This window comes from Leucopleurus acutus (genome assembly GCF_964270905.1).
Source record: "Leucopleurus acutus genome assembly, chromosome: 20".
Classification (NCBI taxonomy): domain Eukaryota; kingdom Metazoa; phylum Chordata; class Mammalia; order Artiodactyla; family Delphinidae; genus Leucopleurus; species Leucopleurus acutus.
This window is the reverse complement of record NC_139162.1, coordinates 48165652-48178571: the sequence shown is the minus strand read 5'-3', so window position 1 is coordinate 48178571 and position 12920 is coordinate 48165652.

Genomic DNA, 12920 nt, shown 5'->3' with positions numbered 1-12920 from the left:
CGTCCATGCCACGTCCAAACCTAGGCTCAAGGACCTCCCATCACTGGCACCAATGAGACCCCATGGCTGTCCCGGGGAGGACGGGGTCAGGAAGGTGACAGGGGCTCTCCTGCCCGGACTTGCCCCACACTCCCCAGGTCACCCTCTCCTACCCGTGCCCACATCCACCAAATGCTCCGGCCTGACCCTGGGCAGGGGTGTCTCTGTGTGTACACACACACACACACACACACACACACACACACCTCTCACTACTTCTCTCAAGGGCACACAGTGTCATCCCCACAACAGGCTGGCTCATTTAAGAGCTGCCTCATCCCCACACAAAACACAGGCACCCATGACACACACACAGCAGTACCATACACGGGCTGACGCTCACACGACATCAGGGGCTCAGCCCCACACATCGCCGGGCACTGGTTCACACAGTAGTACACACATGTACCATCCGACAGTCACACGTGACTACACACCCACACACACAGCCTTCAACACCCTTCATGGCTGGTCACACACAGTATGTCACTTAATTGTCATGAACGCCTTATCCAGCTCGTTACATCCAGCCTTCCAAAACGACTGTGCGCGCACACGCACACGCACACGCACACACACACACACACCCCTTACACGTCTGATCCCAGACTCAGACACAAGCCCACAGGCTCAGACACACAACAGCACCCCCTTAACAACAAGGTATTGCCCCACACGCTCACACAGCCAATCTGCGATACAGAGATTTGCGGGGATTTCTGTGACCATGTCCACAGCTAGTCCTTTGCGTGTTCCTCACATGCACACTCACCAGCCTGGCCCCTGGGGTCCCACCTGGGTGGCACTCTCGGTCCTTCCACCCCGTCTCCCTTGGGCTATTAAGCCTTCTCATCTCCTGGCCCTCAGAGATGTGGGCTGTCCTGTCCCGGTCACTCAGACACACCGTGTGGCCACCTGACTCGGAAACTCCGGACACGGCAACAGCCCTAAAGTTTTGGGGCTGCCACACACCAGACAGCTGAGCATCACACCTAAGTCACACACATGCTCACAAACATGACACGTGTGGCTTAATTCAATCCCAAGTTCTCACGCACGCACAGTCACTGTGCCCAGGAACACACACATCTCCACACGTCACATTTACATGTGCTGCAACACAAGTCCCACAGTCCCACAAAAGGACAGCCAAGCCCCCCCCACCACACTGTCACACACCACAGACACACACAGTCCAGATAGCTTGCACACATGCATAATGTGCACACGCGCGCGCACACACACACACACACACACACACACACACACACACACACACGGGAACCTCTGCCCAGGCTGACTGTGCAAGACAGACAGAGGGGTAGTTTGTCAGACAGATGGGGCACCAGCTTCCAGCCTGGAGGTGTGTTTGTGGCACCGGGTATGGGGTGCTTGGAAGGCACGAAGCCAGGGAGGGATGGAGACCTCACACCCACCCTCACCCTGTCTCTCCCTCTAGCTGGCGTCTCTGTCTGGGGCGGTGTGTGTCTCTGTCTCTCTCCCTGAGCCCCAGCCTCTGCACGGATGTCCCTGGGGCTGTGGCCAGCGCGCGGAACGGTGTCATTGGGGGGGGCTGGCGAGGGAGCGTCCCCGGGGAGGTGGGAGCCGCAGTGCCACGCACCCCGCCTACCAAATAGCGCTGGGGGAAGGGAGAGGGAGGGAGGCGCAGCAACTGCAGACGGACCCGGAGCCCAGGCTGCTCCCCCACGCCTGCCCCTCCCCTGGGAGACCCAGAGAGATGGAGGAAGCGCAGGGGTGGGGGGAGACAGGGAGGGAGAGACACCCACAGAGGGAGAGAGACAGAGACAGAGAGACAGCGTGATGGCGAAAGAGAGACAGAGAAGAGGGAAGCAGCACAGAGCAGGAAATAGATTGGAACAGAGATGGGAGAGACCCAGAGAAAAGATGGGAGGCCAGAGAGAGTCCCACAAAGACAGAGAGGGAGCGAGAAGCAAAGAGAGAGACAGAGACACCGCGACAGGGTGGGAGATCGAGTTAGGGAAACCCGGGAAAGGGGAGTGAGTCAGAGCGGCTCCACAAAGTGAATTAGAGCTGGAGGTCACGGGGAGAGAGCTGCTGGGAGGAGAGACCCGGGTCAGGCAGGAAGCAGAGGAGGGGGCAGAGATGCAGAAAATTGAGGGATTAGGGCAGAGGCAAAGGAGAGGATGAGGGAGAGCTGCGGGGAGCTGCAGGGCAGAGGCCGGAGCCTCAGGAAAGTGAATCGGTCAGCTGGCCCAGGCAGATCCCAAGTGCGGGTTCACGGCCACCTTGACACCCACCCTGGCCCTTCTGCGGTCCTGGGGGGGGGTCAGTGTCCACACCGGGCCTGACCTAGCTCCTGGCTACCTCCCCAACTCCAAAAGCCACCCCTCCCCCACCCCTCCTCACCTCCACCTGCCCCATTCCAAGCCCAGCTCCAACCCCTGCCTCGTCCTGAATCCCACCCTCTTCCCAACACCAAGCTGACCCTCAACTGCAGCTGTCTCCCCGTCCCATCCTCACACCCCAGGCCCTGCCCCACTGCCTGGGCTGGACCCTTTGGCCCCATGCCCTCTACCAGCGACAGTGACAGGCGTGTAGGGGCAATGACCTCGGTTTGGCGGTGCTGGGGAGGCGGGTGGAGGGGCAGGGAACCGAAGGCAAGTGTGATCAGCCAGTCCCAGGAGCCAAGAGACCACGAGAGCCCTTCTGGACTGTACTGGCCAAGGGGCAGGGAGGCTGCGTGTCCTGGTCATGGGGCTGGGCACCAAGTATGTGCTCAGGAAATACTATTAAAATGGAACTCAGGCTAAAGGGAGTGAGGCAGGGGAACAGAGACAGAGAGATGGTGAGTCAAGGGACAGAAAGGCAGAGGCCCAGGGGCTGAGATGGAGGTGGGGAGGCAAGACCTGGGGCGAGGGGGCAGAGAGGTTAGGGACGGAGGGTAGGACCCCCGTGCCTGGAGCCAGGTGTGGGGCCTGGGCTGGCTGGAACTGGGTGCCTGGGCTTCAGGGATCCCACAAGGGGCAGAGAAGGGCCAGGGTCCGGCTGGGCTGGGGGAGGCTCAGGGCTCCAGGGGCACCACGCGGTGCTAATTCAGCGCCATCGATCAGATGGGATGAGAGCAATAAATTATTGTGACAAGATGCAATCCTGGCCCGCGCACTGCCGCCGAGGCGGATCGATCTCTGTCCCCAGCCCCACACCGGGTCCCATGCCCAGGCCTCAGCCGGCCAGGACGCCTCTGCCCACATCTCTCTCCATTCCCCCCACCACACACGCTTCCACTGACAGCCGGGTGGGGCTGCAGCCCTGGAAAAGAGACAAGAACAGAGAGGGACCCACGGAGGGAAGGTTGGCCCCTAACTGCCCCCAGTTCTCTCGCTTCCCTCCGCATCCCATCCTTACCACAACCTGGGAGGTAGCAACTGCCACGATGCCCATTTCACAGATGTGGAAACTGAGGCTCCGACAGGGAAAGTAACTTGGCCAAAGTCCCACAGGGGTGAGTGGTGATGCCTGGACTCAAATGCGGGACAGTATAACTTCAAGCCCCCCAAGATTTCCACCGTCAGAGGGGAGGGCAAGGGACAGAGACAGAAGAGGAGGGAGGTGAGAGAGAGAGAATGAGACAGAGAGTGCAGGACACAGAGAAACAGAGAGTCAGGGTGCTATAAAGAGATAGGGAGAGATACAGAGACACTGAGAGAGACAGAAATGGAGAAATACAGAGAACACAGGGAGGGAGAAAAAGAGACAGGACAGAGAGAGACAGAGAGATTCAGATTCAGGGATAGGCAGATGGGGGAGATGGGCAGACGGAGCAGGGATGGAGTAGAGAGAGGGGATAAAAGACAAGTGGGCAGATAGGAAACAGGAGCTGGGAAAGAGGTGCGAGATGAGTAGTTCTGGAGACCAAGGTGTATCTGGGGAGACAGGTGTGTGTTGGCAGGAGGCTGCTGGTTCCATGCAGCTTGGGGGGCAGGTGGGAGCCAGGATGAGGATGACAAGCTCGGCCCAGGGGAGTCAGTGTCAGAGAGAGACAGGTGTGCCAGCAGGGAGGTGAGTCATGTCCGAGGGCAGGAGTGGAGGGAGAATGTGAGGCTGGGGTGTAGCTGGCAGGTGATTGGGAAGCAAATGATGCCAGAGTGACAAGGTGGACAGTATCTATGGAAGAAGGCAGTCACCTGATAGGCAGGTGTGGGGGGCAAGGACACCCGGATGCCTGGAGGCAAATCTCCAATATCTACCAGCTTCTGAGCCCAGAAATGACTCCATTTCTCTGGGTTCAGTTTCCTTCTCTGCAAAATGGGAATAAGGGTTAAGGGCCTGCCTCATAAGGGTCTTGCGAGGATGAAATGAGACAATGGATATGAAGAAGTGAGGACACCGCCTGTCACAGAGATGGGTTTAATAAGCAGTAGCGGGGACCTGTTAGGAGCAGGTGCTACTCGTGAGTGGTCCGTGACCCAGCCGCAGCAGCGGCCGTGGCAGCATCACCTGGAGCTTGTTAGAAATGCAGAGTTTCAGGATCCTCATCAGACCTGCTGCACCAGGGTCTCTGTGGTGAGACCCAGGCCTCTGTGGTCCACAGGCGCTCCAGATCTTTCCAATGCCTGCTACAGTCTGAGAACCTCTGACTTAAGGGCTTCTGCACGCTGCAGCGGGCAGGTGTGTGGTCGGCTGGGAACAGGTATTACATGTGTTTAACAAATGCTACAGGTGTTACTTATGCTCACTGAGAAAGGTGTTCCCTGAGGAGGTAGATGGCTGGTGACAGGTTCTATGAAAAGGGACAGACAGGTCTTACTAGAGGGGAGCTGGCTGGAGACGGGTGTAGGGATCTGAAAGTTAGGCTCTAAAGGGGTGGGGGTGACAGGTTGTGTGGGCAGGTGGTTGAGAGAGGTGGGGTGGGTGCACAGCATCTGAAAAAGCTATGAAGGAATGAGGGCTACATGGATGTGGGGGGAGGAGAAGGCTAGAGGGGGACCCAGTTTTGGGTGTCAGGTGCACGTCCGTGGGGCAGGAGTGGGGAGGCCAGGGGTATGGCAGAGACCCGGATGAAGAGAGGAAGCAGAGAGAGATTAAGGAGCTGGCATGTGGAGGGCTCAGTACTTGTTTGCTGAAGAAATGACTGAACGCGGTACCGGAGCAGGTGATGCCTGAGGTAGACAGGGGAGCAAGGGGCAGATGTGTGGAGATGTTGGTGTGACCTTGTGAGGCAAAGAAAAAGGAAGTGAGAAACATGGGAAATTAGGTATGTGGGAAGAGAAGAGAGGTGGATAGGTAGTACCTGAAGGACAGGTACACAGGTGAAGCAGGTACCTGTGGCCAAGGACAGATTCTCTGCCCAAACATGCATAAGTGTGAAGCCGTACATTGGGAGACACAGAGAGACAGAGACAGAGAGACAGGGAGGAGTCGGACGCAAGGCCAGCAGCAAGTGTGCAGGTGGGGTTGGTGGGGCTTTCAGAGCACAAGGGCTTGTAGGAGACATCATGGCAGGGGAGGGACCGGAGGAAGAAGGATACACATGATACCCGGGGGCTGTTGCATGTGTGAGCCATCAGGTGCGGGGGCGGGGGGGCGGGGGTGGTTAGGAGACATGTGGGGTTGGCGCATGTGTTGCTGTCTGGGATGAGTTACCTGAAATGACAGGTATGGGGGAAGCCTTTGGAAGTAGGTGTACTTATGTTAAATTATGGGAGATGGAGTGTGAGGGAGTTAGGTGCAGGCAGAGAGAGTGCCACGAAGCAGGTGTGTTCTCAAGTGACAGCGCGTGGGATGCTCTTCCGGAAGGACCGGTGTGATGGTAGACAAGGCCAGCATCGCAAGGGAGAGGTATGGGTGAGAGCCAGGAGGGTGGGAGGGAGCGTTACCTGAGGACAGAGAAGGAGGACGCACGTGTGAGTGCCTACAGGCAAAGGAAAGGGTGTGTGTGAGAGAGAGAGAGTGAACAGGTACTGCCTGAGGGGAGACAGAGATGAAGAAATATAGATGTGTGAGAAACAAGTGTGTTTAGAGCTTTGAGGGGGGGCAGGTCGGGTGGTGCACTTGCAGGTATGAAGGGGATAATGGGGTATGAAATGAGACAGATGCAGGCATTCAGGGGGAAAGGGCAAATTTTGGAGAACAGGTGTTACCTGGAGGTGCAGGTAAGCTATATCACGGGCATCTTTGAAGCAGGTTTCAAGGGACGAGTATTACCTGGGCAGGGGGGAGGGTGGGGTGGGGGGGGGGCAGGTGAAAGGAAACAGGTGATACCTATAGGGGCAGATGAAGGGAACAGGTGTGGAGGAGAGGGGTTACCTACAGGGCACAGGTATAGGGAGACGAATGTTACCTAGAGGTCCAAAGGGGGAACATCGATGTGACAGGTGCGTTGATAGACAGGTGTGGGTGAAAGGTGTAACCTGAGGCCACAGGTGTGTGCAGCACGACTCTTTGGGGTGGTGTGCTGCCTCCGTTTCACTCATTACCCCCTCCACCCCTTCCCCGGGGCCAGCTGTGCTCTCCCACCCCGCCCAGGGCTCTGGCCCGTGGCAGGGCACGCAGTTAGCCCTGGGCTTGGCCTGCCGGGCAGCCGAGGCTCCTGAGGCTGCTTGGCGATGCGGAGCGCGTCTGGGCCTCGGCGGCTGGCCGGGCGGGGGGAGCGGGAGGGGGGGCCGTTTAGCCGTGATAGATCCGCGCGCTGCTTGTCTCTTAATCTCCGGAGCGACCGATCGATTCGCTATTTCCCTTTGTTGCCAGAAAATTCGATCCTGGGCCTGGAATTAGGTCCCCGGCTTAATCTGAGCGGAAACCAGTGAGGGGGAGACAGAGATAGAGACACTGGGAGAGACAGAGACAGAGAGATATTGAGAGACAGGGAGAGGCAGAGACAGAGAGACAGAGAGATGCTGAGAAAGATAGGGGAAGGCAGAGATAGGCACAGAGATTCTGAGAGACAGTCTAAGGAGTTGGACCCAAAGAGGTAGAAACAGATGCTGCGAGAGACAGAGTCACAGAGACGGAGGGATAGATTCTGGGAGAGCTGGAGGTGGACACAGAGATCCTGGAAGAGACAGGGACAGAGAGTCAGTGAGGAGAGACCCAGCCAGGAAAGAGATGTCAGAGGTGGCCTGGCGTGGTCCTGGGACAGTTGTGAAGTGACTGGGACAGAAAAGGTGTGTGGCACGAGGCCACCTGTCCCCAGAAGGACACGCCCCCCCAAAGGTCACGGCCAGGCCTGCACTCCCAGCCCAGAAGTGTGCAGACCCCAGAATTGGCCTAAATGGCCTTCCCACAGCCCCTGGGACCCCTCACCCCAAATATCTAGAGCCCAGTCTGCAGATCCTCAGCTCTGAACTCCAGCTCCAAATCCAGACCTCCCGGCCCCCCCCAATCCAACCCCCCATGCTGAGCCCAGCCCCGAATATCCACAGCCCTAGTCCTGACCCCCAGCCCCAAACGGTCCGCCCTCAATCCCAAGTATCCAGTCTCTTGGCTCTGAGCCCCCAGGTCCCAAATTTCAAGCCCTCAGCCCTGCTCTCTAAACCCAAGACTCTCGCCCCAAAAGTCCAGACCCACCCTTAGGTCGGCCCGCCAGCCCGCGCTCTCACCGCCGCATCTCCCGCGCTCTCGACACACTCTCCAGCGCCCTGGTCCCGGACCCCTGCCTCGAGGGCGCACCTCCAGTCCTCTCTCCCTCCCTCCTCCCGGGAGTCGGACGCAGCCCCAACCGCCTCGCCGCCTCCGGCTCGGGGAGCCGAGCTCCGGAGGTCTCTGGGAAGCGCCTCCCGCGGCCCGGCCCCCGCCCCGGGAAGGAATCCCCGCCCCCCATCCCCGCCCCTGCGCCGGCCGCGGCGCTCACTCACTTTCCGGGGCTTGCGCATCCGCACCGGTCCGGGGAGAAGTGTTTAAAGTTCGGATCCCGCAGCCATGGCCCCCGCGGCGTCCTGGAGAGTGGGCACCGGGGCGGGGGACGGGGTGGGGGGAGATGCCCGGAGCCCCGGGGGGCACGGAGCCAGAGGGGGCGCGAGCAGGGAGCGAGAGTAACTGAGAGACCAGGACACCGAGAGACGGCCAGAGACACAGAGACGGGGGCGGAGCAGAGACAGGGAGATGGAGAGACCCCGAAACAGAGACGCGCAAAGAGAGAGAGAGACGCGGGAAGCTGGGGACGGAGCTCCGGGCGGGCGGCGGCGCCACGAGCGAGGCGCGGGGCAGCAGGGCCGGGGCGGGGGGCGCGGGGTCGACCGGCCTCCTGCGCCTCCTCCCGCTCTTCCGCCTCCTCCTCCCGCTGCTCCGCGGCGCGCGCCGCGCGCCTCCCGCCTCCCGCCCTCGCGGCCGCCCGGCCCGGCTCCGCGCACAGATATATGGAGGCTGCGGCGGCGGCGGCGGGCGGTGCGGGGGAGGGGGCGGGAGCGCGATCGATGGAATATAATTTTCCTCAAACTCGGAAAATAAAGTTCAGAGCTGATCAAATTTGAAAACAGATGTCGAATCGCGACTCTAAATAAGGTTCGATCCCGGGACTGAGGGAGTGGGGGCTGCGGGCGGGGGTGGGTGGAGAGGTGGAGACCCCCCTCCTCTCCCTTTCCCTGCCCTCCGCGTCCCGCCCCTCCCGAGGAGGACGCGCGGACAAACCGACGGGCACGAGGTGGAGGTGGCAACTACGTGACCCTGCTGGACACGCAGAACTGGATCTGGACACGACTCGCGCGCACACACACAGTCTGGGTAGCAGACACACAGACACGGACATAGGGACACACGAATACACTAACACAGACAGTGCAAACACACACACAGGACACAGCCTATGGGCACATGGATACACAGCCGTAGCAGACACGCACACACACACAAGCATATACACCAACAGATGGACACACAGCCTACACACACAGACCTACCCTGACTCACAGCCATTCCCTGATCCGCGGACCCACAGGCTGGACACATGGACATACACAGATCCATGGTGATATACAGCTACACTCCATCCCTGACACACAAACCCTCTTGACACACGAGCCCAGGGCATGTGGACAGACACACGGACAATCACAGAACCGAGGGCAGGCACACTGACACTCCCCTTCACATGCCCACGCGGTCACAGGAGCACATACCCACAACTGCAGTGACAGGGAAGGGCCCCATCCCAGGATCCGCTCCCATTGAAATAACAAGGAAATAGCCACTGGCCTCACGACCCCGAGAGCAGCCCCCAGCCCAGAATTCAGCTCCCACTCAGATGCCCTAGCCCAGCCTGACCCTGGTCCTCACTAGACACTCTTTTTTTTTTTTTTTTTTTTTGCGGTACGTGGGCCTCTCACTGCTGTGGCCTCTCCCGTTGCGGAGCACAGGCTCCGGATGCGCAGGCTCAGTGGCCATGGCTCACAGGCCCAGCCGCTCCGCGGCATGTGGGATCTTCCCGGACCGGGGCACGAACCTGTGTCCCCTGCATCGGCAGGCGGACTCTCAACCACTGCACCACCAGGGAAGCCCGCCACTCTTCTTTTCCCTCTCTCGCACCTACCTCACCCCTTCTCCTTCTCCCCCTTGCTGCTTCCCTCCCCCACTTTTCTCTCCCATCCCAAGGTCAGGCTCCACCCCCAAGCCTCAGTGCCACCTCCTCAAGGGATCGCCCCTGGAGTCACCTGCCTCCAGAGGGGAAAGTGTATGGGGCAAGAAATAGTGGCCAGCACAGCTCTGTGAGATCTCCCCAGCCCCACTGACCCCCGGGTGCCAATACCAAGGTGCTGAGGGGATGAAGAAGGCTTCAGACAGGCCCCAGCTCCAGCCCTATTCACCACTCCTTACCTGGGCGAGTCACTAAACATCCCCCAGTCTCAGTTTTCTCATCTGCAAAATGGGGCGATAATGTCAGTTACATGCTAGAGTTAAACAGGAACGTGGGAGAGCACTTGGCACCATGCCAAGCTCCAAATAAACACCCCTGCTCTGAGCATTACTACTTCAAAATAATCATATTGAAAATGCTAAACATTTGGCTGGAAAATGAGAACTCCTTCACTTGTCTCTACTGGAACAACACTCTTTCAAGTAGGCAGCGGGAAGCCCCTGCCCTGGGTGTCTCTATCCCGTCATTAAGAGGAACTTGAGACACCCTCAGGAAAGTCAGCATCCTCTGGGTATCTAGAACAACCCGGACTGTACACAGCATCCTTGAAGATAGCTCACCAGCTGGACCTGTACCCCTGAGGTGGCTGTGACACCCACCAGACTGTGGAGAACATCTTCCTGGGACCTTCACAGTGGGTGGCTCTGAACGTCCTGGAACACCCTCTCTGGGGTAGGATGCCTCATCTGCACGTGGCGCCCTTTGGGAGAGAGACAACACCCTTCAGGAAAGCTAGAACACTGTCAGGGCATCAAAAACACCAACTGGAATGTATTTTGTGACCATTAAATGCGCGAAAGGGCACCTGAGAAAAGAGAAAGGACACCTTCCAGGCAGAAAGAATGCAACTGACTGTATGTTCCCCCCTTCAGGAAAACAGCACACCCTCTGGGAAGATGCCATGTATGACGGTGTACCCAGCACCCATCCTTGGAATGTTAGTGGCACCCATAAGACAGCAGAAAACATCAGCTAAGATAGCTTTCACACCCTATCTTTAAGCCCCGCCTCCAGGAGAGACTAGGCATCTCAGGGTGTCAGAAACACCCCTAGAGTGTAGGTAATAACCATGAGCGGCTTCCAATGCCCAATCAGAGGGTACGGAGGACCCCAAGGAGAGCTCTGATGCCCTCAGTGGCCAGGACCAGATAGGCTGTACAACACCCATCTGACTGCTCAGAACCCCCTTCCAGAATAGACGGCTTCCTGATTTCTGGGCTGTGCATCTTTGGACGATCTATGCTCCCTCTCTGAGCCCCAGGTAGTTGGGAGGATTCCTGAGATGGACATCAGGGTGCCCTGCCTTGTGAGCAAACAGTAGCTGCTCAATAAAAGCCAGAGTTCTTGTTGTAAGACATTTCCGAGGAGGGGTGTAACACCCACCAGGGCTGTGTATTCACTCGTTAGCAGTATCACCTACACCTATTTGACTTGAAGGAAGCATCTCACAGGAGGGGGACCATTAAGCTGTAGTTAACAACCCCAGGGAGCCTGCAATAGCAGATGACTGTAGTTAACACCCCGCTGAGAGAGAACGCCCTCAGGGTGTTTAATGCCCCCTGGAAATGAGAGAGAGAGAGAGAGAGAGAGAGAGGACACCCTCACCAGCCTGAAGTACCCAGTGGACTGAATTTATTACCCATGAAGGAGAGAGAACACCTCTGGGGTCTGTAACATCCATTAGACTCTTTTCAAACCCCTAGGGAGTATGAGGACCCACCCCCACCCCCACCCCGTGAGGGCTAATGCATCCCTTTAGGTTGAGGGTAACACCCCTGAAAGGGTCTCCAGGTGCCTGAACGCTACTAAAGGTGACTGAGGGTGAAACCAGGAAGGGTATACGCTGACCCGCCCCCCTCCTGCCACAAGAATCCATCCCCCTGACCCACTTCCAGGTGGGCAAGGTCCTCCCTGAACCACAGGAGCACAAGAGGCAAGGATGGCAGCTGGGGGCGGGGGGGGGGGGGCGGAGGGTGGAACTGGGCTGAATAGGGTCTGTACACAGTTACAACAGCCATGACAATTGTCACTTCAATGGCATTTGCTCTGAGTAGGCACTGGCCCAAACTCTATACATGGATTAACTAATTCTCTCAACAACAGCCCTATGAGATAAGTGCTGTTATTAGCGTCATTCCCATTTTACAGATGAGGAAACTGAGGCACAGAAGTCACTTGCCCCCTGTTACACAGCTAGTTAGTGTTGGAAGTGGGAACTGAGCCAAGGCAGCTGGCCGGGTGGGGGGGGTTGAGTGGGGGTGGGTTGGGGGGTGGCAGTCTATGCTTCCAAGCAGCAGGCTATACTACCCTGCTGTATACACTCCCACGTTAGACGCTGGTCTTCAGCTCTGACACCCCCGCAAGCAAAGTCCACCGCACCCCCCAGGCTCTCTGCACTTCCTCTGGCAGTCTGACACCCCCCGACACTCCGGCCTCACCCCCTACCCAGCCTGGCTCGAGGCTCCCCGAGGGCAGGGCCTGTGTCAGATTCATCTCTGGGTCCCCACGGAAGGCAGAGTCCGGCGCAGGGAGGGTCAGGAAGGGAGTGAGAGGAGGGAGGGGGAGGATGTTAAAGAGAGCAGGGAGGGGAGGAGGGGGGAGGCGGTAAAGAGGGGTTCAGGGAGGAGGGCGGGCAGCCCTGGGTTCCTAGGGAGGTGGCTGAAGGAGGACCGGGGGAGCAGGGCTGCAGCGAGGCCAGGCCTGGCCGAGGGCGTGGGGAGCGCTGAGGAAATCCAGAGCTGGGGGAATCAAGTCTGCTGGGGGAGGGGGAGCAGACAGCATCCCCCCTCCCCCACCCCCACCGCCTGGAAGGTGGCGAAGGGTGCAGGCAGGGGATGACACGGACGACAGACAGACAGCCACACGGGCCGTTGGGAAGCCGGGGAGAGGCAGCCAGCCAGGGAAAATGCGTGTGTGGGGGTGGGGTGGGAGTCAGACAGACGGACAAAGGCGGGGTGTTGAGAAGACTGGTGGACAGATGGGGGAGGGGTCCCAGGAAAGGGACGGACAGGCTTAGGGCTTGGGGTTGGGGCGGAGAGGACAGACAGACAGCAGGGGAGAGTGGCCTCGTGCGAGGGGAGGACAGACAGAGGACATGCAGGGAATCGGCGGACAGATGGACGCGGTGCAGGCGCGGCCCGCGAGGCCGGGGCCAGGCCGAGGGCGCGCGCGGTGGCGGCCAGAGCCGGGAGGCGGAGGCCGGGCGAGCGGCGGTGTTTGTGGAGCTGTCGGCTGCGGTGGAATTATGAAAAATAGCAGGCATCGGAGCCGG